This window comes from Ambystoma mexicanum, chromosome 8 (genome assembly GCF_040938575.1).
Source record: "Ambystoma mexicanum isolate Mex_15411 chromosome 8, UKY_AmexF1_1, whole genome shotgun sequence".
NCBI classification, from domain to species: domain Eukaryota; kingdom Metazoa; phylum Chordata; class Amphibia; order Caudata; family Ambystomatidae; genus Ambystoma; species Ambystoma mexicanum.
Window position 1 is genome coordinate 412836291 of NC_090929.1, and position 26778 is coordinate 412863068.

At 44.2% G+C, this 26778-nt stretch overlaps 1 protein-coding gene across 2 annotated transcripts in view; it reads left to right on the forward strand.

Moving 5' to 3' along the window:
- MAD2L2 (mitotic arrest deficient 2 like 2) overlaps positions 1 to 26778 on the forward strand; it is a 164558-nt gene that overhangs the window by 34682 nt on the left and 103098 nt on the right. For both annotated transcript variants that reach the window (XR_011268552.1, XM_069609919.1), the window contains exon 3: positions 14548 to 14688. The gene's annotated coding sequence lies outside the window, so the exon portion shown is untranslated. The remainder of the gene's footprint in view (positions 1 to 14547; positions 14689 to 26778) is intronic.

Sequence of the window (26778 nt, forward strand, 5' to 3'; positions counted from 1 at the left end):
CTCTGGTCAGTGTTTGCTTGTGCTATTGTGTCTTGGTACATATTGTGTATACTTTACATACTGCCTAACTCTTCTTGAGAGAAGTCTGACTGCTCAGCCACAGCTACCAGGTAAATCTGGGTGGTACAGACTGCTACCAAAGGGGTTTACTGCTCTACCTGTAGTCTTAAATCTTTTGCAGTGTTCCCCAAGGGAACTGCACAGGTTTCTGCCTAACAGTCTCCAGAGCTCTGGTTCTCTGTAGGCTGGACTACTGCAACAACCTCTTTCTAAATCTGCCTGCTTCTACTCTCTGCAACTTATCCAGGACAGGAGTGCAAGACTTGTCCTTGGCCTCAAGCCCAGGGATCTTATCTCTCCAGGACTGAAATCTCTACACTGGCTCCCTGTGGCTGTGAGGGTTAACTTCAAAACCCTCTGCATCGTCCACAAGGCCTTCTGGGGCCTGGGGCCTGGGGCCTCAATACCTTCAACTCTCTCTTCCTAAATACCTTCCTTCTCGAGCTCTTCGCTCATCTGCCTCAAACTCCCTCAGGGTCAGTCGCTTGTCCAAGCAACGAGTTGCCTCCCTGAAACTTGAGGAGAATCATCTTCGGTTCCAGAAGCACCTCAAAACCTTTCTCTTTGCTTCTGCTTGTTCTCCTCCTCCTCCCTTGCTGACTTCCTGGTTGACACTGACTTTGCACTGGTTGCCTGGCCGCCCTCTGATCTTGGGCCCAGGTCCCCTCCCCCGCCAGTCGCACTCCTGCACTGCCCTCCTGGCAACCCCGCACTTGGGGACTGTTTCTGTATCCCTACAGTCCACTACCAGCACTTGACACCTGCTGGCCGTACTTTACCTATTGTTGTTATTTTCTTATCCCATGTACTGCACTGTCCTCTCCCCCTTCCCACCCTGCACTCCTCTCCCCCTCCCCAAGACCAGGGCCATTTAGACAAAAATGGCACCCTTGGGTGCTTTACATTTGGCTGCGAACGCAGCCCGCGGTAATAACACACAACAGTAGTAAACCACTGCCACCAGCCATTCAGTGAGGAAAGGGTAACATAAACATGTTACATGAGAAGCTAGACAAAGGGGATACTAAGTAATCCCTCCAGCACCCTATTGTAAGATAGTGTGTGCTGGGTCTAGAAAGTTACAAATGTAAGTAAAGTCAATTTCACTTCAGTGCTCTTGGAAACAGTAGTTTATCCAAGAGAAGGTAATTAAACATTTGGGAAATCTGAAAGACTTCCTGTGCCACTGCACTGAAGGTGCTGTGTGACACGATGTGAAAGATGATGCCTATGGAGTTTGTCAGACTCCACAACCAAACAAAACCGTGTTCAAAATCACATTAAAATACACGAGAGAGTGGGGGAAAAGGGTCTTGCTCTCTCCAGGTTAAAAATTCAATTCCTCAAAATCCAGTAAAGTTGCTGGGGGTCTCTAAGGTCGAGAGGAATTGGCACATTTCTGAGAATTCTCCCTAACACTATATAGTTGTGACAACATTTATCATGCAAAAGTAAATGAAATTTTTAATTTCCTCATGCTAGTGCGTAGTATAAATTATATTTTAACATAACATACTCCGCATACTCACTCGCATTCACAACTTACTAGACTAAAAAAACATCTCCTTTTTTGTGTTTTTGCTGGGCATTTATGGCTTTGGCTCATAGAGGCCTGGATGGTTTCCTACAAAAAATAAATGTGGATTAGGCCATTTATTTTATTGTGGATTGGACAGCAGTGAGAGTTAATGTTATATCAATGTATACCCATAAATATGCAATGTATGTTTGTAATGAATATCAGTTTAGCATATAGAAAATATGCGGGAGACTGTAAGATGCATGTTCAGAGTATATGTTTATTGACTAGATTTCTAGGTTTGGGCTGGGTTATCAAGAGGGTGGTTTACAATCGGCTGCTGTCAAGATGGAGAATATGCATTTGATGTAGTTTGATTAATTTGCTTTTGTGTAGGGAAATTATGATGGATTAAGCGGGGGATGGCTCTTGGAGCGGTCGTTATTAAGAGGCACTCGGTTTGAACTCTGCAGTGGATTTTTTTGTTTTGTTTGTGGTTTGTTTTTTGTTGGTATATTTGTTGGTATATTTTCGAAATGTTTATTTTTTTTTTGTTTCTTTGAAGCTATTTCTATATCTGGAATACGTCAAAATATAGGGTTGTTTTATGATGCAAAAAAGGGGAGTAAGAACCACGGTTGACTCTTCATCTGTTGTCTAAGATACCCTGAATGCTGTCTCTTGGAATGTAAATGGTATTAATAGCCTGATTAAGAAAAAAAGATACACGTGATATTAACTAAATGCTAAAGAATGCTGTAATAACAAAAACGAAAAATATATTATTTTTTTCTTTATTTTGAGCCCCCCACCAAACCAGTTTCCCTATGCTTTTAAACCCACCCCTCACAACCATATAGTTTAAAACACAAATGCAATATTTTTCCGTTATAACCTTTTCGTTATTACAGCATTCTTTGTAATTTAGATGGTTGTCTTTTCCGTATGTAGTGATTTTAACTGTCACATTTCCACCTTTTTTAAAAGTGGATGTTGCTCTCCTACAGGAGACACACCTTATTGAGGCTGAGGCAGAAAACACATGTAGATGCTGGGTGGGACAAGTATTCCATTCACTGTATTCTTCAAGTTCCTGGGGGTGATGATTTTACTTTGGAAGAATTTACCAGTCATTAGTTTGGCCACACATAGTGACAAAGTATGAATGGTGTTGGTGACCATGAGATTTCAGGACATGGTTGTGTTGATGTGCAGTATTTATTCCCTGGTAGCTAACAGTGGAGCCTTATTTTGGTGAGGTAGGACCGCATTTACAGAATACGGAATGAACAGAATATTTTGCTAGGTGTTTTCAATGTGGTGCTTCATCCATTTTTGGATAGAAGTGGCATGAGGTATAGAGATGGGAGAAAGAAAGAGAGATGTGTTAGGGAATACACTTTTCAGGAGCCCATGTCTAATCAAGGATAGATAACATCTTGACCACTGGTCTGTCTCACCGAATTTCAGTAGGTTTGTAATTGAGAATATTGTGATTTCTGATCATGCCTGATAGTAATGGTTTTATCCCTGAATTACAGACATTAAGGGAGGTATTGGGGAGTGAAGCCAACGAATTCATTGAATTGAACATGAATGGAGAGGTAGAAGTGGAAACAGTGTTGCAGACCTGAAGTGTGTGATGTGGGGTGTGTTGATGGGACTCATTGGGATCAAATGGAGGGAAAGAAGGCAGAGTTGGGCATCCCGAGTGCTTCTGTGTGATGGAATTGGTGAAGGAAGTGATGAGGTTTCCGGAGGAGGGGGGTGGAAAGGAGACTTTACATAATGATGTACAAGCTTAATAAATAACAAGCAAATTGGCTGAGAGATCCCTTTTTAGAACCTGGAGCTTATATTATGAAGGAGGGGAGAAATGTAGCAAGGCACATCGTCTGAGGGTAGCAACTGGGAGCAAGGCGATTTGTGTGATTGAGAAGGGTTGGGGTAGATACATATGACCCTGCAGAGGAGTACTGATTGGATGATTCTGGTTTTGTGAATGGATGACTTGAAACATTAGTCCTTGGAATGCTTGTCGAAAGAAGATGGGACCATATTGGAAAAGGAGTTGACTGTGGATTAGGTCTAGAGGTCTACGTATGCGCTAATCTTGAGGAAGAGTCCTGGAGCAGATGGGTTGCCTGACTAGTTCTATAGGGCAATGCCTGAGAGGATCTTTACCTTACTGAAATCCACTTATGCAAAGGTCGACTCCCTTCGACATGCCACAATTCTTCAGCCAGGGAAGCCTCTGCTGTATCCTGGAAGCTACAGGCCAATAAGTTTGATAAATGTGAATTGTAAAATCCTTTCCTTTCTAAAGCATTGGCCAGAAGATTGGAGGATGTCTTGCAAAAGTTGGGGCACCCTGATCAAGCGGAATTTGTGAAGGTAAGAATATCAGCGACAAATATGAGAAGATTACGGTCGACCTGGTCGGAGTCCAGCAAGCTGAAAGTAAGGGCAGCGGCAGTCTCGCTGGATGCAGACAAAGCCTTCGACAGTCTGTTGGGAATTTTTGTTTCAGATATTAGAGAGGATGAACTTTGTACTAGTTTACATGAGTTAGGTGAAATTAAGGCCCAATGGCGGAGGTGTTAACCAACGCTATTGTGTCCACAAAGTCGACTTAAATCAAGGGGCTCTCCCCAATGTTCTTTGTCCTATCTTTAGAGCCACTGGCAGCTGCCATTAGATCGAAAAGAAAGCATAACTGGAATCCGGTTGTATGGACTGGTGCAGAAGCTCTGGTTCTATGCAGATGATGACCTCTTGTAATTGCAGGACTTAAGTGTCCAGCATTGACGGACAAGGTTGAGAAGTTTGTCAAGGTTTCAAATTATAAAATAAACTGGCTGAGACTTTACCGTGCTCACATTCTTGCAACAGCACACTTCTAACTGGCCTTGGTTTCAAGTGGTGTGTCTTGAAAATTAAATATCTGTGGATCTGGTTGACTAGTGAAATGAGTCAAATGATGAAAGTTGATCTGAAATTGGCAGCGGAAAATTTGTCGATGGACATACAGCGCTGGGATGCTCTCAATCGATCATTGGGAGGTAAGGTGAACGCATTGAAAATGACTGCAGCGCCACAAATCAATTATTAGTATGATTCCACTTCTGACATGCAAGTCCATGATGAAAACCTACACTGCGTGATTAAGAATTTTCCATGGGAGTACAGACCACTCAGACTTAAACTTTGGAAACTACAGTGTGAAGGGGGCAAGGGGTTCGGGAGGGGGGGTTGAGTGTTCATAACTTTGGTAAATACCATTTGGCCTTTGTCGCGTCATTTCCTGCAATTTTTGAGGGAACCTCATCTTATTTGAGGGAACCTCTTCTTCCTCCATCATCCCTGACTGCCTATCTGCCATCCAGTCCTGGTGTACTTCAATGATCTCTGACTCGATGCCAGCAAGACTGAGATCCTTCGTATTGGCACTCCTGCTAACCTTCGGTCCCTCACTCTGGCCATCTTCTCTGGGCTCTCCTCCTTCTCCTTCATCTGAAGCCAGAAACCTCTGAGTGACTCCCCGCTCTCCTTCATCCCTCCCATTCGGGACCTTGCAAGAGTCCCAATTTCAACTCCACCTCCTCAAAGGAATTCTTCCTTTCCTCACTTCCCCCAGAAACTCAATGTCTCTAGAGCTCTGGTTCTTTCTGGGCTAGACTATTACAACAGCGCTTTCCTTAACCTACCCTCTTCTCTACGACCCCTCCAGCTAATCCAGAATAGGGCTGTGAAATGTATCCTTCACCTCAAGCCCAGCGACTGCATCTCTCCAGCCCTAAAAACTCTCCACTGGCTCCCGGTGGCTGCAAGGATCAAATTCAAATATCTCTGCATCATCCACAAGGCTGTCTGGGGCCGAGTCCACGCTATCTACAACTTGCTCTTATTAAATACACTCCCTCCAGGACTTTACGTTCCTGCAGCACCAACTTTGTGTATTGAGGGCTTAGCTAAACAGCGAGCTGGTGGCCCATCTCTTTCCTCAGCAGGCTTCCCTCCTGTGGAACAGCCTCCCTCTTCTTCTTCATCTTGAGCCAGATCTCCTCAAATTCCGGAAGCTTCTCAAGACTTTCCGTCACCTCCTGCTTTCCTTCCTCCTCTGCTAAATCCCACAGTTGCTGAGATTGGTGACCAGGGCCCAATGTGTCCTCCCGGGTCCTGGCCTTCCACAACCACAGCTTCCACCCCTTCCAGCAGTTTGCCTTGGCACACACTGGCCTGTTCCACCAAAGACCTGCACTTATTTATTGACAGATGACCACAACACCTATGCACTTAAAGCTCTTGATAACACCTAGCACTTACCCTCCACACACTCTCATCCCTCTCTCTCTCTGCACTTGCACGTTCTGAATGTTCACAAGGCCTAGTAGCTCTGCCTCTCTCATTGTTTTATTTGTTTTAATTCCCATGTTCCCTCCCTTTTTGCCCTGTGGGCGCTTTTGAAACGCAATATACAATATATATACAAATACACAATAAATAAAATAACGAATGGTCAATTGCAGAGGCGAGCATGGTGGGTCCATTGGAACCTTCAGCTTTTCTGACCACCACAAGGTTGGAGTGAGAAGTCGATTATGTCTGATTTCTTGCAGTCCTGCTGGAGAGACAAAGCAAGGTCCCCTGAACATGGATCTGAATGGGATAGGATCTGAATGGGATAGGTTGTGTCAATATGGTTGAATCCTTTGATAAAACTAAATATTTTGCAATTGGTACCTGGGACGAGTGAAGATTATGGACCCTTTAGACAATGGGTTGTGGTTTTCAGTTCATGACTAGGTATTGCCCTGAAGGCAGCATACATGGAGTATATAGGTCCATAAGATCGCCAGTGCCAGGTTGGTTTGGGGGGGGCGGATTAGACCATGGGTCGGGAATACTTTTTCCATTGCCTGGAGGGTTTGTTCGCATGACGTGGAATCTACTAGTTTCACCTCCGGGTATCTTGACCATTGGTTCATCAGCACCAAAAAGTACATCCCTCTCCCCGTCGACCCAAAATCCACATGTACTGTGTCCCATGGGCTGTTGCTTCGCTCCATGGACTCAATGCAGGGTTCTTTATTGGCAGGAGCGGCCCCCTGGCACCAGATGCACTGGCTCACATATTCATAGACCTTTTCCTCAAGCCCTGGGAGCCACACCTTGGAGCGCAGCCTCGCCCTAGTCTTTGCTGTCCCCTGGTGGCTGTAGTGGGCCAATTCTGTCACTCTTGCGACCAGCCTTCTTAGTACCACAATTTGCCGTCCTCGTAGTATCAGGCCTTCTGCCGACCTCGAGAGTTTGTGTCGGACTCGCCACAGTTGCTGAATTTCACGTTGAGTATCTTTGTCTTGGCAAGATATGCTAGCTAGAGTTGACCTACAGTCACCGCTAATGACGGCATTCTGAATTAGCCAAAAGCATTCATCCTCTCTTGAGGCCTCCACCACTTCCTCTGTCAGGGCTATGGATATGGCTGCGTCCACTACTAGGCGAACATGATGCTCGCAGTCCAAGATTGTCTTCGACCCCTGATCACTGCCACCCCAGGGATGACACGACAGGTAGTCTGCCGGGTTGTGTGTTCCCGGTCTGTAATGTAGTTTCACCCCATATTCCATGAGAGTTAGCATCCATCTCTCCTCTGTGGTGGTTTGGAGGATGAACCTGCCAGGATTGGTAGTAATGGCTTGTGGTTGGTGATTACGGACACAGGTTTTCCCAGAACATAGATGCGAAGTGTCGACAGCCCCATAATACAGCTATCGCCTCTCTCGATTTGGGAGTTCCTTTGTTCGGTTGCAGTCAGTGCTTTGCTAGCATAGGCAATGGGTCTAATTTCTCCGTGGACATCTGGCTGAAGGAGCACAGCCCCCAACCCCACAGGCCTGGCATCCACAATCAGTTTGGATTCCTTCCCTGGATCGAAGAATGCCATGGTTTCCTCCCCCGTGAGGGCTGCTGTTATTGTGTCAAAAGCCTTCTGGTCAGTGTCTGACCAAGTCCATGCAGTGTCCTTCGTCAGGGTCCGAAGAGGTTCAGAGAGCTTTGCCATGTGGGGAATAAACCTCCCGCAGTAGGTTGCCATGCCGAGGAAGCTCCTAACCTCTGAGGCGTTCTGCCGCTCAAATGTCCTTCACCTGCAGCGGGTATGGAGAGATTCCTTTGAGTGGAAGATGAAACCAAAAAATTCCATGCTGTCTCTGAGAAATTCACACTTCTCCCGATGTAATGTTAGGCCTAGGTTTCTGATCCTTTCAAGCGTCTTTTCAAGCATGGCCATGTGCTCAGTCTCTGCTGCATATACCAATATATAACCACTCAAGTTTATCACGCTTTCTAAGCCAGCGAGGGCACCACTAATGACATGGAAGACCTTCACTGCAGAGGAGAGACCCCGAGGCTCAGGCGCTTGTATTGGTTTAGCCCAACATGTTGTGAATGTCGTTATATAATTTGAGTCTGGGTGTAACTCTAGCTGGAGATATCCGGATCGCAGATCGAGTTTGGAAAACACCTCGGCTCCTTGTAAATCCCCGCCCCCCCCACGTCATCCAGTATTGGCGTGAGGTGTTTTTTTCTGTTTTATGGCGAGGTTAGGTAACCTCATGTCCACGCAGATGCGAACAGATCCTAGCTGTTTGGGGGTGACTACGATGGGGGACACCCACAGGGTTGGGCCATTTATTTTTTTTAAAATGATTTCTGAGTCCACTAGGTTTCTTTTTCCACTTGGGCTCTCAGGTGGAAAGGTATGCACCGATGTTTGAGTGCCGTTGGGCGCACAGTTTCATCAATATGCAATTTGATGGGCTCCCCTTTTGAGCTTCACAACGCCTCGGAAAATGTCAGCAAACGTTTCAATAATGTCTGTCTGCCTCATATACCGAGAGCGCAAAGTGTACAATGCCCAGCGCCTCCGATGCGGCACAGCTCAAGAGTGAGTGGGGGGCTGACGTCAGTCACAAAGAATCTCGCTCTAATAGTATTGTTGGCATGAGTTACTTTAGCTACAAATACTCCTATGGGGAAGTGGTCGGGTCCCCCGAATGAATATATCTTGGCACTCGTGTCTCTTAGCGCTGGTGGTCCTGGGAGTGCCTCGTAATGGCGCGTCATAAGTCCGCATACCAATGCGCCTGTGTCAATTAGCTCCGGAGTCAAAGTCCCACAGATTACCACTGTAATGGGACTTGGGTTGCCCTTCTTTTTCTTTTTTACAGAGTCAATGTTCGATATGAAGAAGACCTCCTCACTCTTATCCTCTTTTTCTTCCTCTGCAATCTCCAGGTCTTGTAGCTCTTGTTCCACCATGGCCACATTCCTCTGTCTGCGTGGTCCTGCACTGGCCACTCTACTCGGTCCCCTGGGAATTGCGGTCAGGCAGCAGCCCGGCACATTCTCGCAAAATGTCCCCCAACACCAAAGCGCCCGCACACTCTCCCTTTCGCTGGACAGTCACTAGCATTTGGGAGGTTGTAGCCACATTTTGGACAAGGCTGTGATGTGTCTGTCTAACTTCTTATGGGGCCAACGGGGTCGTGACAGGCCAGCGTTCACCGCCCTCCCAATAGCACATTCTTTCACTAACTTGACTGTGGCGTCCATCTTGGTGGCACGGCTGTCCGCAAGTTCGTAGGACCTCCCCCATTTCAAGGATGCGTGCTAGTGTGAGCCCCAGTTCACGGAGTACCTATTGACGTAGTTTCCCCGAACTACAGCCTTGTAGAAGCTGGTTGCGGGCCATACCTTCCTCATTTTCCCAGTGGCATGTGCTAGCCAGTTGAGATAGCCTCCTGCAAAACTGGTCCAGTGTCTCCTATTCACGTTGCTTTTCGCTACACATCACAAGGCCATTCAAAGTCTTGGTTCGCTAGCGGGATGACGTGCTCCTTGAGCAATTCCTTCATGGCTTGATATGAGCCGTCAGTGGGAGTTAGAGATTTGAAGATGCCATGTACCTCAGATCCAGCAGCATAGAGGAGCATCGCCAACCTCGCATCGTCATTCTTCTCACCCGCTGCCTTGAAATACTTCTCGAGTTTCTCGACCCACAGTAGCTATTTTGGACCCAACATTGAAGGGATGCCTGATGTGTCAAATTCTGGCATGGGGGCCAGTGTGCCATGTTGTCTGGGCACCCTTCTGATCTGTGGGGGTGCACTAGCCCCTTGAGTGTTATCTCCAGAGTCGTTCGTGGCCACGGACCGCACAGGCACCTAAGGCTGCAAATCTGCTGATCCGACGGTTCACTGGAGTGTGTAAGACGCACAAACACCCACACCTGGGCTGCGGTGTGTTTCCTGGTGGTGCTGCTTCAAGTAGGCACAGAATGTCTTCCGAAAAGCCCTCCTCTTCCTTGACACCAAATGAGAAGAAACAAAAATTCCTCTGTACCAAGGGTTTAGGCAGATAGTTTCTTCCTACATGCACTGTTTGCATGTAACAAAAAATGATTTTAATTATTTGTTGTTGAAATTTATGGGCCTCCAGACCCCTCCTGGTGGCCCCTGTGGCCTTAAACACAAATCGGCCCTAATGGGCTCCAAATATTGGATGGATGGCACATGAGCACCCCACGTGTGGGGCCACGACCATCAGCTCAAAATGGCGGTTAGAACGTTCATGCATGGGTAGCGCTCCTGGCAGGCATCCGAACAATGATGTGGACACTGAATGAGGCGTCGGATCTTGAGCCCCCTACCCAGTAGCAGCCTCATCGCCAGTGTGATGCTCTGTAATATGCCCCCGGACTCCTGTTACCAATCCTTGGTCTCCCGTACCTTAATGAATATGCAGGACACAGGTCTTGCTGGTTTGGGGTCCCGGCCCGATCTGATGAGCTCCAGCACGCCCCCTTCATTATGGGCGCAAGCGCGATGGCGAACATCGCTGTCGGCACTCACAAGACTTCGTCACACCCTTGCCCCCACATTTATTTTTCGGTATAGTTTTCGTTGTTTTTTTCGGTATAATCACTGCATACCAATTTACTTGATAAGTGCATTATAAATGTACAATAAATAAATAGGCTACACATGGCCCAGCACGCACCCTCTGGTGACGTGCTGTGGTCACATGCTGTGGTCACAACATGTGTGCGTCGGAGCCTTTCAATCTTATCAGGTGAAATGGGGCCGAGGCTCCGGAGGGGCCCCCAGCTGCAGCTCCTATGTTGGCTAAATGCACACCAACCGCTTCTTTAAATCGGAGTATTAAATGTGTTGAATGCGTGCTAGAGGCTGATTTAACAGCCAGCAACGTTCTAATCACCTTCGTTCTCCCATTTCGCATACATAATTGCTCTTTCACATTAAAATGCTACATGATTTTACGGAGCACTATTAGTGTTTCAGCTCCCTCGGGCTGCCTGGCCTGGCATCTGCTGCTATGATTCCCCAGTTTCTTGTGTTTCCCTTGTAATCACACCACGGACAGGGGGGCCCAAACATCACCCTTCCTGCCCCTCCACTGAGCAGCCAGCCCTTTTAAGAACCCCTCTGCAGAACACTGGGCTGCAGTTTAGGGCAGCGTGAGGTATAGATGGCAGGAAATACAATGACGTACATCCAGCATGAGGTAATGCAGGAAGTAATGTTCATGTGAAGAATCATTGCTAGGGCCGTATCTTGAACAGGAGCTAGTCGCTACCGTACCATAATTGCACTCGAGTCACTAATCATCCTTACTATGAGATTGCACGGCGGTGAAGCACCAGGTTCTTGGCCCCCCTGGCCGGGTACTAAAGGGAGAGGGAAGCGTGGTGATCGAAGAAGGTGATTGTGGGTAATGGCTGGCAGGCAGCAGGCGAGCTGACGTTAAGTGTGTACCGCCACAGTAGTGCCAAAACAGGATGAACACCTGTGGGACAGGGACTTGAGTGCCAAGGCTTTTTCTTTTAATCCCTAAATCTTTACCCCCGTACCCATCTAGAAGTTTTCGTCCATATGTATTAAAATCATTTCGAAAATAGACCGTCCATCAATCTGTTGGGCAAGCTTCACAGATCTTGGTGCCTATGTGTAATCAGTGGAACACAGGGTGCGAGTGGTTGTGGGCGGAGGGCAGCGTGCCATTGAACAGGGCTCGCGAATCATATTGAATAAGCAGGAGCTACAAGCAGCTCGTGGGTATCGAGCAATAACCACGATTGGGAAGGAGCTATCACTTGGGAATGAGGATCTAGTACACATCATTATGCAAATCTAACTGCCGCAATAAAAGGCGAACATATAATTGTATCTACTGCCCAATCACAACTGTCCCCTTTCTACTTCAAATCTTTGACAGAGCAGCCTACTTAATATTCAGAGACACCTTAAGGACAACCAAATCCAATCAGGCTTTTGCCCAGGCCATGGGACTGAATCTGCCCTTATTGACCTGAAAATCAAAATTGATGAAATAAGGGACGAAGGCGAGCCCGCCCTGCTACTACTTCTAGACCTCTCTGCTGCGTTTGACCTAGTCGATCACTTGATCCTAGTTCATCACTTAACAACCTCGGCTAAATTCTCTCCAGAAACCTCAGGCTGGATATCCTCATTCTTATGATACCGACCCATGAGGGTATTTGCAGAGGTTGCGAGCGCTCCACCAGCTCCCATCTCCTGTGGGGTCCCGCAGGGACCCTGTGTCACCCACCTTATACAACATATTTACAAAACCACTATTCACTCTCCTAGACGCCATTGGCATAACCTATACAAACTATGGCATGAGACGCCATATCTTACTCCCTCCTCTCGGGGAAACTACCAAGAAGATTCTGCTTCTCTTACTCTGTATACGTGACAATCCAATCGTGGATGGCCATGCACCGTCTCTGCCTTAATGATGAGAAGACCAAACTTCTCGTTGTAGGCCCCCCCAGTAATCAAAAAAATTATGCCCCCAATACTTGTCATTTAACATTGACAAAGTAACCATCCCATTCTCCCTGGTAGTGAACACACTTGGTGTATATCTGGATGTGTCACTATCTCTCACAAAACAAGTGAATGCCATCTCCTCCAGCACTGCCTACACAACCAACTATTGACTGCAGCTAGACCTTTCCTCTCCAGTTGCATGACTGTATCCCGAGCCACCATAGGGTCCAGACTGGACTATTGTAATGCCCTGTTCACAGACTCCAACATTTGAAAAATACAAATTATCCTAAATAACGCTCTCAGATCTGCACTCAACATCCAGAGAGCCGACCACATTACTGCAGCAAGAAAACTTGCCCATTGGCTTCCAATTCATGAAGGAATCGTATTCAAAACACAGTACATCACTCACACACATGTGCATCTAAAACTGCCCCCATGCCTATCCCAAAGAAATCTCCAAATCATATTCCTCGAGACCACCTAGAACAGCATACACCCACCACATTACTCAACCTAAATTCAAATGGCAAAAAGCTGGATCGTCCAGCTTCCCTACATTTGCAGCCAAGCAATGGAACCTTCTCCCTCTCACCATGTGGGCAGAAAAGTCCTATTGGTCCTTAAGGAAATCACTTAAAAACCTTATTGTTCAACTAATCCTTGCTCGCACTGTTCCTTTGAGGCCGAGCAACAGCCATGAAGAGCAACCAATGTCTACCTACTACTTGCATGTTTCAATCACTAATGAAACTTGATCTATTTACTGTTAATGTTTCTCCTATGTACCTATTCTTGTTTTTGCCTTATGTAACTGGCATCCTCTCAATAAGCAGCGCCTTGATGCCTAAGGGCTTAGTGCGCTATACAAATGTAAAAATAAATGAATACATTTTACATTAGTTATATGGAACAGCAAGTGGTAGATTTTGTGAAATTAAGATTGAGCAAGAGGCCAGGTAGTAAAAGAGATGGAAGTGTGTGGCCATGTATTATAAGAAATAAAATGCCTCTGTTGGCACATAAAAATTATATTTACAAGTCGCCTCAGAGCTCCATGACCTTACAAAGGAACTCTGCCATGGGCATTGTTCCTCTATTTGGTCACGGAACTCTGCTGTGATCTCCTTACAGTACAGTAGGGGGTACTTTATCCCATATATTACACATGACTCATGTTTGACTTTATAACAGCTCGTCATAAAATCTCCTTGAATACAGTAGAAATTAATACGTTTGTTAACTTTGTGGTATTAGACATCATTTGATTCTGTAACTCTCCATCTGGAGCTATTGCCTGCAAGCCCCCAAAAAGGTACAAGAATGTCTCTTACTGGTGGAAGTTAAAATGGACTTTGTTTATGTAGTACTGTTTTTATTTGTTAATGTTGAATTAGTTGTCTTGTAATGCAAGCATTTGATCTTTTTTCACAAATTACCTTTTGCTAATTTTTAAATGTGAAAATTTTACAAGCTTTAAAACCTGAATAGTGCTTTATTAGAATGTTGTACTTCTTTCTAATTTGTTCATGACAACTTAGTTGAAGGTTTGCTATAATCCTCATCTTAAACAACACATCTTTTTTTTTAACTTCATATGTGTTTGCACTTGGGCATTATATGTAACCTCATATACTTCCTTCCAATATCACGACTTGACCAATACAAAGTTCTTTTAATTTTCTCTTTATTTGAGGTACTTATACTTTGCACATATTCAGGCCCTTACCACATATTCAGGCCCTTACCACATCCATTATGTCAGTTTAAATTATCTTGAATAAAACGTGCTCCTTTCTTCTACATTATACACATGTTCAAGCAATCTTTTCTCCGCTTATTCTACTATCCACATGTCATGCTAGTGCACTCTACCGTCTAACACTTCACAGCTGCCTGCATTCCTTTCAAGGTGGTATTCGATTACCCATACTTTTTTGCTTTTGTGGTTGGACTATATAACACTCATCTGAAAAGTGCAGGCAAGCAATTGAATCCCTTTCACTTCTCCTAAAACACACTTTTGAAGAAAAATATTTGTTTAATCATGACCTAAACTAAATGGTACATTCTCTCATCCTTAAGTGCTCAGCATGTTCTCCAGTGGTGCCGCAAAGTCTCCAGACTCAACTATCACACCGAGGCATCATTTGTTTTGCCATCTGACCATATCACCATCTGTTTGGGGTTGATTAAAACGGACAGAGACCCCTCCTCTTTTTACAGGTAGGTTAAAGAGATAGCAAAGAGGTTTCATTTCACGTTTGACCATCATGTATTCAATCCTTTACCTTCTCTCCCCCTGCTATTTAAGGGTGCAAGATTTATTATTTTTTTTATTATTGCTGCTTTCATCTTTAATTTGTAATGCACGTATGCGAAGTGAAGGATTGAAAGTTAATTGCAGATTGTTATTTTAAAGACCTACAATACCAATGGTATGCCCATCGTATGCTCTCTGCTTGTACCAGAAAGTAGCTCATAAAGCATAGATAACAGTATGTCCTTGTGCAAAGCAAGTATGCCGAAGGTATACACATATTTAGTGGCGAGATTCCCCAACAAGATTAAGCCTAATTAATTTCTGAGGAGTTAAATTGATGGACCTTGACTAATCCTAATGATTTTTCACCACAAATGCCCTGCTCCATGAAGTACTCCTATTTTGGCACTATACAAGATGAATCCCTGCTACACCTTTGATTTATGGATTGATATTGAAGGTGGAAGTATGTTTCGATACTTTGATAAAACCTTCAGCACATCCATTGTATTGCAGCTCCTATTCCCTGTACTTTCTTTTAGTTTGCTCCACTTAACCGGTCATCTATAGTGACGCCCGAATACTTGACATAAAGCGGAAGTAGACACTGCGTTTAGGCGATTAGTGAAGGTGTTTGATTTCTGGAGGGCAGTGTGGGTGCTGAGCGGAAAGCAGGATGCCCTTTAGGGCAATCTATAGAAAAAAATAAGCAGGAGCAAGATCCGTAATATGTTGGTTTTCTAACCATTTTGATTGGCGCTGTAAACGGAATGAGTTTTGTGAATACTTGCATCTAATGCTTTTAATATTACAATATATGGCATCAATCGATGCTGTAACTGTCTGCCATAGATCTGTTGATCAGACCCGCCACCCCTAAAATGGGGTGAGGTTGTTTACTGGTGCTGCCGATGACAATAGAATTATTTATTTCTGGAGCACCTTTGGGAATTGTTTGTGGGGAGTAGCATTTCACCACCCTGTGGATATTTCGTATGCTACCACTCTCCATGCTCACATAATCGGAACACATCAACATAACTCCCCTGCGGGTGGTCTCCTTACCTTGCTTTGAGTGCCTTTACCGCGCACACATTTCAATTCCCCTCTGATTTAACAGCCTTACCAGGTGGGGCCTCAAGCACACAGACTGCTTTCAGCAACGTGCTTACTTCACACCCTTGTATGAGGCGTAATGGGGAAATCACAATGTTTGGGACCGACATCCCATTCCACTAAAATACTTTTTTCCTTAAAGCGAACTACATCCTTTCCATTGACTTTCTTTACAAATTTTACTTCAGGCCATTTTGAGTAGTTGGTCCACTTTGATTCTGAATCTTTTTCTTGGGCGTTGGCATCTGATTTGATCCTACTGTGTCTAATATCCAGTGTTTCCAAGCGCCAGTCAGACTCCATTTGTGAGCATGAGCAGGGCTACTAGCTATTCATAAAAAAAACTATTTGCCACCTCAATTTTATACACGCACTCGTCACACAATTTCTTACTCGCCTAGAGTAAAAAATCACTAGCTATCGCACATTTTACACCCTGGGCACAGTGTTTGTTTGTGAGGCATCATACGTTTGTCATATTTAATACTGAGCTGATGTAAGGTGAAGAGCCATGGGGGACTATGCATGGCGAAAACACCAGTGGCGCTACACTTGGAACCTATATCCTGTAATGCAGCAACCAAGAACAATAAGTCATGAACGTCACAACTGAGTAAAGGGAATGCTAAGTAGCCTGCAGGACTATAACGTAGGAAAGAATGTTATCTTGTAGGGGGAGGTCATGCCTGGTGTCCTGCATTTACCCCCTTGCTGTGTTAACAGTCACATCTCGATCACGTGACTGTTTAAACATGAGCCAATTTACTGTTCTAGATTGTGCTGGGGAGCAGAATTTTACATGAAAGGGGAATGAGTTGATGGCTAAAACTTTATATGCAGAGGCTGGGCAGAGTGGGTTTACCTCTGCCTCATTTCTGGACATCTGGTCTTAAAATAGGGAGACTTATCAGTTTTATGCTTAATCACCTCTCCTAGTGAGACCGCCAGGACTTTTTTGCTGGGCTTCTGGACCTTTCTTCTCTTCCTGAATTAAGGGAGCCTTTTCCCCCCTCATTCATTCTTATTTGCTCTGACTTTTGGGAACTGTTCGTTCTTTTTGTTTTACCTTATACTACAGAGGCTTTCTTTCCTCCGTTTCTCTTAAAGGCAGCTGTGTAAAACTCTTGCAGCACACATCACCCATCGCCACATGTGCAGTGTTGCTGGGAACCCTTGAGGGTATTCTTTTACTATCCTTAAACACTGTTCTTGAGGATAGAGCGATACTTTGTATCCTTCCTAAAACATGAATTTATGAGAGATTAGCTCTGACCCCCTTATATGGCGTGCTGTGGGGATACCTAGAATCCCCCTTCTGTCTGCTCCTGTGACCTTTTGGTCACAGTGACAACCCTATAGTTATGACTGGTGGCAGTGGACGTGTTCTGCTAACATTTGTGCTATTTTCACAGACTCGGTTATGCACAAAAGGGTATGTTCTGGCATGGTGACTCCTTTCTTTTTTTTTCCATTTGTTGTGTGGTTGTCATTTGTTTGCCCTTCTACCATTCTTGGAGGGGGGGGTCTGAATGTGAGTTTTGCCTTTGGGCGGAACCCCTGGGTGTCCCCGCTTAGGCTCCAATGTGTCTGATGCAAGAATCAGGGGAGGAGTTTAACACTCCCCTGGCCTTTGTCTTCTTCAGTGCCTGAATGGAACCAGTTTCCACTGGGGCGCTGGCTGTCCTGATCTGTAAACTGCTGGGAGATTTTGCAGAGGAGTGAATGGGATATGTGAATGAAAGGTGAGGTCCCTGAGGCAGAAGGCAAGTCTGCCACTGGAACAGAAGATCCAAAGCTGAAGATGACCAGAGACGCATGCAGACCATTCCAGTAACCATGAAACGACCACTGCTGTCCTGACCCTGTTTTTTGTTATCGACAGAAGAGTTCCAAAGAAGAAGACTCCTTCCATTTGGCTGGTGGCACCAACCAGCCCTAGGATGAACTACAGATTAAGTCATCCCCGAGGTGCTGTGACCTTTCAGGGCTGCAAACCGCGAATACCAGGGGACCTCTGACCCATTTGCAGTGCAACATCTTTACGTGGATGAATCCACCCAGAACTTTGGTGTGCTCCAGTTGGACCTTCAGAGGCATGATCACACTCGTCAAAGTCCCCTCACCAGAGTGCAGGACTGCAGAATCGAGGTAGATTGACCGGACGATAACCGTTAATTGTTGGAGCTGATAAAAAGGCACCAAAACCGATGTTGCAGTCTGAAGAAATCCTTGCTGAGGGGTCCTCTCTCGTGGCTGCTGCTGTGACATCCCATTCATAGTCCTTCCTTTCATCACTGGTACGAGGAATCAGGAGACTGGTACCGCCATTGCTGCACAGGGGAGAATCCAGCTGCGTTTTCATCAACAACCTAAGGTACTGTGGGGCTGAAGGTAGAACTTATCTCAAGCCGAATAGTCACTCCAGTGTGACTGGAGTGTTTTACAAGGTGTTTGGGTTTCCACCCATACCTCTGGCCCAGGCTTAACAGCTTGTGCTCTCTTAGGGTGTTCTTTGCAGGGTCCCTAGAGATTGTTATCGTGCTATAGCATTTTATTCAAGTGACTAAAGTGAACCTTGCCTTTTCTGTTGCGGCATAAGACCTTTGCTCCACTCCTACGCTGACTTTGAACTCTTGGATAGTTAGGTTGCCTTGAAAGTACATTATTGCTCAGGTGTTGAAGAACCCTCCATTTCCTTCCTACAGACTTTGTCTGAAGTGACTTTAGTAAATTAATGCAACTGTCATTAATTCCTCTGTAACAAATGCGAGTGCCAGGCACTACTAGTAATACGGTAGTACTGTCATTTTCTGTAACAATTGTAAGTGTGAGCAACTACTATTGAAGCAGTCGTCTATGAAAAGTATTGTTGATGATTCCTATGTGTGTTGATAGTCTAAATAAATATTTACCTACCTTGACTTTTGTATCTAAGAATAAATGTATAGTTTAATATAACGTTCAGCGTGTAAGAGTTTCTTTGGATAATTGTATTGACTGTGTTCAGTGTACTTACCTACAGCTCACATCCTCCTCATAAGATAAGAATTGTTGCTCTGCCATTCTACCAAATCCTTTGGGAAGTGCAGACTTGAGTTGGGGACCTGTACACCAAGGGACCGTTTTATCGAGTCTCCCCTCCAAGTGGACTCTAGGAAAACTCTGCAAACCCATTAGTACTGAAAAGGGTGGTGTAAAACATTGGACCTAATCTTAGAAAAGCTTCAATGCACTAGGCTGTAAAAAAATGTCGACAAAGCATATACATGTGAGAATCCAGGGCGTTTATCATGGATACAATTGTCGCCAGTGTTAAAAGCAAGATGGACTTTTCAGTAGCCTATGAAAGGTTTATTTGATAGCCTAAATCTGGTCCAGGAAGGTTGGGAATTGAAGTATAATCTTAAAGTATGACCTCAACAAAGAATGGGGAAAAAAACAAAGCTTGGTCATAAACGCCCGACTCCCCGCGTTGTTATTGATTTGTAATCTTATGTATATACTTATGTCCTTTGGGGAATACAATGATACCCCGAAGAGTAAGAAAGGTCTGCACACTTACTCCCTTTGTGTTTTATTTCAGACTCTGGCTAAGGCTGGTATGCAGTTTGATACCAAGCTCCTCCAATGGGGGTATGCCTATAAATGGACGATCTTTCCCAAACGCAGAGTTGAAACTTTGGTTTGTTCATTCTGTACTCTCAACATTCTTAATGGATGATAGTGATGTTTTTATAAAAACAAAACATGATAGTATTAAAGAAACATTTCCACTGCGTGTTCTGTCGAAACCAAACATGGCCATTGTAGTGTTTTACAGCTTTCTTTTAATTTTAACAACTCGTACTGATGTTTACACTGAGTTCTATTTTGTCTGTGTAGCTTATGAATCTCTCTATCTCCACCAAACGTTGCTGCATCTAATCGAAGAATTCCATTGCACCAGTGGAAATCTGCATACCTCTTTCGGTGTCATTGTCATGATGTCTTGAATTTGACCAATTGCTACCCACATTGATAGTTGAGTCTTCTCCCTAGTGAAGTCCTTTAATGCTTTGTGCTGCTGGTAAGGTGAATTAACCAGTTTTTAGTTACTATACTCCTTATCCAGAAAGATTTGATTTCTTTTAACCATGGCCCTTCCTCTATAGTTCTTTAATGAGGTTCCGTCTCAAGAATCTTGGGCAGTTGCCAGTGAAATATCCACAAGAGACAGTTTTAGAATTTGTTGTGAAACGGGAGGGGAGTAGCTATTACCTTTTGTGGCTCTTGGTGTGTGTGTGTGTGTGTGTGTGTGTGTGTGTCCGCCCCCAAAGGTTTGCATGTGGGTCAGTTTCTAATTCTGTTTTGGAAGCATAGAGACTGGGAGCAAAATATGCACTCACCACTAGCTATTGGCTAGTGATATTTGACTCTTAGCATGTAAGAAATGGTGGGCAGTGTGTTTAGGTTAAAGAAAGGGTGACTCCCAATTTTTTGTTCTTGGGGGGGATTGAGCGACAAAGGGACTAATTATGAAATTACAATAGAACAAGTAGCTCAATTACCCCTCTTTTAGTCTACCTTAAGACTGGATCACTGTCACAGAAAGGAATGATAGATTATCTAATTCATCTATCTAAGATTCACATGAGACAGACGTTCTTACCATAGAGTAGGCAAAGTAAAAACACAATTTTAATGAATACATTTTATAACGCACAAATACATGGTGGGTGCTTTCCGCAAGACACCTCACACACTTAAAAAGAATTGCTAGTTAGAAAACACAAACACTAAAGTCCAGCAAAAGCACATTTTCTACTAGTGGTGTCTGGAGTTAGTAGAGTAACATGGATAGAAAATCACCTAGACTTGCTATTCTTAAATTGTTGATTGTTTTACAATTTTGGGGGAACATGCCATAAATGCACAGCATCAAAAGTACTAATGCTGCAGAAAGAACACATTTATTTCAGTGTCTACAGGATGTCTACATATGTTTCGGGTCACAGATTACATCAACACCATCCCTGGTGTTCTGTTGTTTTGATTGTGGCCGTCTTCAGGACGGTATATTGCTTTTCAGATTGACAAAGTTCCAAAAACCCCCAATATTTTCACAATTTTTCCAGGTACTGTAAAGAATGAAAAAGCAAAATTTGTGTTAATAGCTGGTCTGAGAGATCACCATATTAAAAACTCTTTTGGTAAAGTTCATGTGTTTGGGGCTCTTTTATTACCCCTTACCTAACTTTTCACTGACCTTTCTTTTCTCTTATGGTTGGACTAAAGCATGGTTTCTTATAGCGGAAGAAATGGAGATTCGGTTCCTTTTCATAAGTTGCGTTTATGCAGCATTCATTTATTCTGCTTTGTCAGTTTTGGGACGGCCATCATGCCGTTGTTATTTGCTGAGAGGAAATAACGTGTACTTTATTGACCACTTTGCAAACCCTATTGGCAACGTAAATGTTTTTATAATATTGAAGAAAACATTTCCTGATTTGTAGTGTAACACAAGTCATATGACGTGTGTACTAACCTTCAATTTAATAGTCGGCTTGTCTGTAAAAAAAATTGAAACCAGAAGGATCGGCTTCAAGGACGGACTGTTCGCAACCCTGCAAACGGGTGCGGCTTATTCCTTTTGTCCTTCCTGTACGTCTTCCCTGTGGCTGGAAGGCGAGAGAAAATGGAAGGGACTTTAGAAAAAATGTCCTACTTGATTTTACGTAATGTTTACAAGTTGATTATTAGTGGCATATATCTATCTACATGTCCATGTGTGCCCGCTTCACGGGACACAAGTTTTTCCAATGGTGGAGTTGATTTACCTGTTTAATGGTTTGTTGCGATGGGTTCGGACGTCTTTTCAGTCGCAGCAGCTCCTCACTGTTAGCGCGCAGCAAAGCCGATCACTCTTGCGCAGTGCTGGGGAAAGTTATTCTTCCGGGTTGAGCTGGCGTGTCACGTAGCTACACGTGTACGCGTCTAGTCCTCATACTGTTCCTCCTTCTGTTTGGTGCGCATCCCCTCTGTGCGGCCATCTTGGGAGAGTATGCGTGCATAGGGGATAGCACTCTTGAATGCAGAGAATGAGGTGGTAAATGTGTTGAAAAAACCTTTGGCTGCTTTGTTTTCAATATTTGAAAAGGCTTATTGTGAGAAACATTTACTTTGCAAATTTGCACACTCGAGGTGTATATTTGAAAAGAAATTTGGGGGGAGATTTCCCTTGCGTTGGTTTAATCGCTTTGTGTGTTAGTATCCCACTTAACTACATGTGACTTTGAAAAATGTCCATTATGAGGCTACTGTATAATCCTGGTCTTACATCTGTTTTTGATGGCAAAGTACAGTGTGATGTCGGGAGGGAGGGGCAGGGAGTTCACTAAAGCACTGCTGCTGATTTGGATGTCCGATTCATGGTATGATAGTAAGTCAAGTCATCACCATGGGTGTATTCTTTAAGTGAAAAAGATTTCCGATGTTTTAGAAGAAAATGCCCCATTCGACCGCTGAATTTAGACAATTTTTCACCGAGTCCAAATCAAAGATCCATTTCTGTTCACATTTGCGAAGTGCCAAGTCTCTGTCACCTCCTCTTTTTGAAATTTGGACCATTTGTATAATGAACTAGAAGATTTCACACGGTTTTATGTTTCAAAAGTAGATAATGAGCAACCAGAGGTTCATTTGGTATTTGATTTCTGATGTTTGTGTGATGTTCCCCTATTCGTGTTTTTATTTGTCTTTGTCTTCCAATGTAGAGGAGTTGGCAAGGGCACTGGATTGCATACACTACCCATTGTGAGGCACAGTTTGTAAATGATTTTAGTTGCCAGTTTCTTCCCTTTAGATTGACAGTTTTCATGTTTTTTGTTAATGAGCAGACAGAACAGTGACCGCATCTGAAATGTCCGGTAACCGGTGGTAGGGCCCAGAGGGTTCTCTGTGTCTCTATTTTCTGTGTTGCCTGAGGGTACGTATGAACTAGGTTGTCAAGTTTTTTTGTCTTCTGAAGGCGAATCTCGGAAGTGCTGGATTGAAGTCTTCTGTTTTTATGATGTGCCAGTTTTTCAAAACCAAGAGGGATGGGACCCTTATCACCAACCTCTTTAGGAAAAAAACAGACAAAAATACATTACTGGAGTACCATAGCCATCATCCAGCAAGTTTGAAGGCCAACCTTCCCATTGGCCAGTTTTTAAGAATCCGCCGAAATTGCACTCACCTAGACGATTACAAAATGCATGGAAAACAACTTAAAAAACGTCTAGAACAAAGAGGCTACCCCAAAAAACAAATTAACACGGCTAATAAGAGGGCAAAAAATAGAAACCGTGACATGCCTGAATCCACTGAACAAGACAACTGCAGAAAAGATGACATGCGTCACGACCTTCAGCCCCATAAGTCATAACTTACACAAATTGGTTTTGAAAAACTGGCACATCATAAAAACAGAAGACTTCAATCCAGCACCTCCGAGATTCACCTTCAGAAGACAAAAAAAAACTTGAGAGACAACCTAGTTCATACGTACCCTCAGGCAACACAGAAAATTGAGACACAGATAACCCTCTGGGATCTACCACCGGTTACTGGACATTTCAGATGTGGTCACTGTTCTGTCTGCTTATTAACAAAAAACATAAACTGTCAATCTAAAGGGAAGAAACTGGCAACTAAAATCATTTACAAACTGTGCCTCACAATTTCAAATTCTTTAATGTGATACAGAATGAAAATAAATTCAAACTTTACACATACAATTTTTACATATTTCAAATTACAAAACATTATACTCAATACAAGGATATACATAAACCTGCAAATAAAATCATATATGCATATCAACATTAAAAACTATAACTAAAAAGAACCATTACATAGACTGCGTGAATAGCTAATTTCCCTCGCCATTGAGGAACTCTGTATGTTTTCATGTGCTCCTCAGTCTTGGGATGATTCCACCCCACCCTTTAAACCAAGTTCCACTTGTTGCCAGATGTTATAGAGTGCAATGAATAAGTGCATGTTGCTGGTATTGGTGCAATAAATCCAAAAAGACATATCACATATTGTTGCACAATCATGTACAAAGTTGCCCAAATGGCGAAGAGTTGTGTCTCTCAGTGTCTGGCATCCCGTGAGGAGATGTCTAGCTGTCTCAAGACCATCTGGGGATTTGCAGAGACGACATATACGCTTGTCCACAGGGATTTTCTCCCAAGCCCCTCTACTATACAAGGTAGGTAATTGCTCTAATCTAAACAGGATGATGAAGCGTCTACGTTTCCTGGAGGGGCAGAGAGATGAGTAAGCTTGAGGCTTCATGAAATTATACAGACGATATTTAACAAAGTGATGTCTCAAGATTACTTATATGGACGAAATTCTCTAGCAAATCCCTATGTCTACTTTATTACCTAATGCATGTAAGGTTTCTTTTGTGACCCTAGTCCCTCTATGTATCCAACCATTGTCAATGAAAAATGTAACCATGTCTTTATTGAGGGGTGAGGTAGAATATTTTTTGGTCACCTCCTGGTGGATCACGGATAGAAGGGGGTTGGTAGAGTCACTTATCATCTGAAGGTGGAAGCCAGCTCTTTTCCTCAGAACCACAGCCTTAAAGGAGGGAAGGCCCAGTTCTAATCTAATCAGTGCCATCGGTACCCCCGGGGATAATCCCAAAATTTGTCTCCAGAACTTGCCCTCCAGCACTTGTAACCACCCTAGATCCATAGTATGTAGTGATTCGAGACCATATACAATATGGGTGCAAACACTTGAATATAAAGATGACGCGTCCCCCACAAGGTGAAACCGCCCTGCTTATTTGTAAATGAGGAGATAAGTGAGGTGACTTGCATTGCTCTTGTGATTTGCCCCTGTCTACAGAGTGAGTAATCGCCTAGGGGCTCAATGTCCACTCCTAAATAGCGGTAGGATGGAGCGTAGGGTATGGAGTTACCATGCACCATCAGATTCACACGAGTTGCTCTTTTCCTCGTGAATCTTAATACTTTTGTCTTGTCCAGGTTGATCGTTAGGCCATTAATTCTGGCATAGTCCCAAAGAGAAGTAGCAGAACGCCTTAAACCACCTATGGTGTTATCAAAGACAACCAAATCGTCCGCATATGCCAATACTGTGCATGATACTTCCCCAACTTTAGGAGGGCAATTGTCGACCTCAGCCAGGGCTGCCAGGATGTCGTACATGTAAAGGTTGTAAATAAGGGGTGCTGTGACGCATCCCTGCTTTACCCCACTGTCTTGAGTCACCTTTCGAGTTAAATTTCCTTCCTGATTTAATCTAAGGCGTGCCGTAGTATTGTGATGGAGTAGTTTTAAATAATATAACAAGCCTGTCGGGCATCCCAATTTCTCTAGCTTGGTCCATAGTCTCCCTCGGGGGATGGAGTCAAATGCGGCCTTAAAGTCGATGTATAAAGCGTACAACGGGGGCTGCCCCTTGCTAAGTGCCCGTGTACGCAGTATATCCATAACCAAAAGGTTATGTGAGGTGGAAAAATCCCGCCTAAACCTGCATTCAAATCTGCTGAGTATTTTGGAATTGTCTACCCATTTCTGCAGCTCACTGAGTAACAGTGAGGCAAATAGCTTACCAGAGATATCTAACATGTATAAAAGCCTGTAATTATTAGGATCCAAACGGCTACCTTTTTTAAATACAGGAATAAGAATGGCAGTTTGCCATGAGCGGGGGATTACCCCCTGCTCTAATATTTTATTGAAAAGTAACGAAAACAAGTCGGCCCAAAATAGAGGATGGCTCTTAATCACTATATTGGCTAACCCGTTAGGTCCGGGGGATCTGGAGGACTTGAGGGCAACAATTTTGTTCAATCTTGCCTCTGCTGAGATGTCAAAAGGCAACGGAGAGGGAGCCTTCACCCGAAAGCTAATCAAGGTTTCTATACCTCCTGAGTTCCGGTCTGATAGGAACTTTTCCCATGCCTCCTTACTTATTGGGTTAACTAAGGGGCCTTTAGCCTTCTCTCTGTTCTCATTAAGTAGGGACCAAATGCCGCGAGAGTTTCTAGTGCAGATCGTTTGTACTAGCTTCTGATACCTGGCGTTTTTTTCAGTGCTCTTAATGTTCTTGATGTCTGCTCTGTATCGAGTTTTGATTTTCCTTAGTTTCTCACGGTATAAGGCTCCAGGTAAGTTCATCAGTTTCAAACCTCGAATAGCCGCTCTTAGACCTCTCTTAGCATCCCTAATTTCCCTGTTAAACGGGGGTATGCACCCCCCTATCTTTAACATATGACCCTTATTGGCCGTAGCATGCTGGCCTGAGAATTTAGATGTCCAATCCTCAATCTCATTTATCGACATATGTTCGAACTCCAGGAAATCTAGGGCTGCGGTAGTTTTAAGTGCTTCCGTAGCGGAGCTTATATTTCTCTCGGACCATACAATTCTGGACCCTGCACAGTTGGTTTGGATACTGCCTATATTAGGAGGTACAGATGTAGGAATAGGGATGCATAGAGTGCACTGTAGCGACGCATGGTCGCTCCATTCGTTGTGCTTCACGGCCATGTCAGTCACTCTTGTCTGTAGCTTGGGGCACATAAATATATAGTCTAACGTGCTAGTGAAGGCGCCGTTAGACCAAGTGTGTTTCCCCGGCCGATCTCCCCTGGTACGGCCGTTAATCATAGCCATGTCCCAAGCTCCAAACGATTGTAGCCAGCCTAGCCCTTCAGCTTCCCTCTTTCCGTGGGTCATTACACACCTAGTGCTAAGGTCAGGATTAGAGGATATGAGTATTTCATCTGTCATATGGCAGTTAAAATCGCCCATGACCATCACAGCCACATTTCCATCTCTCAGCCACCAGGAAGACAACAGGTCCTGAATCGCCTCCTGTAACGAATCACAAATCAATTCTCCTGGGGGGTTATAAAGATTAATTAC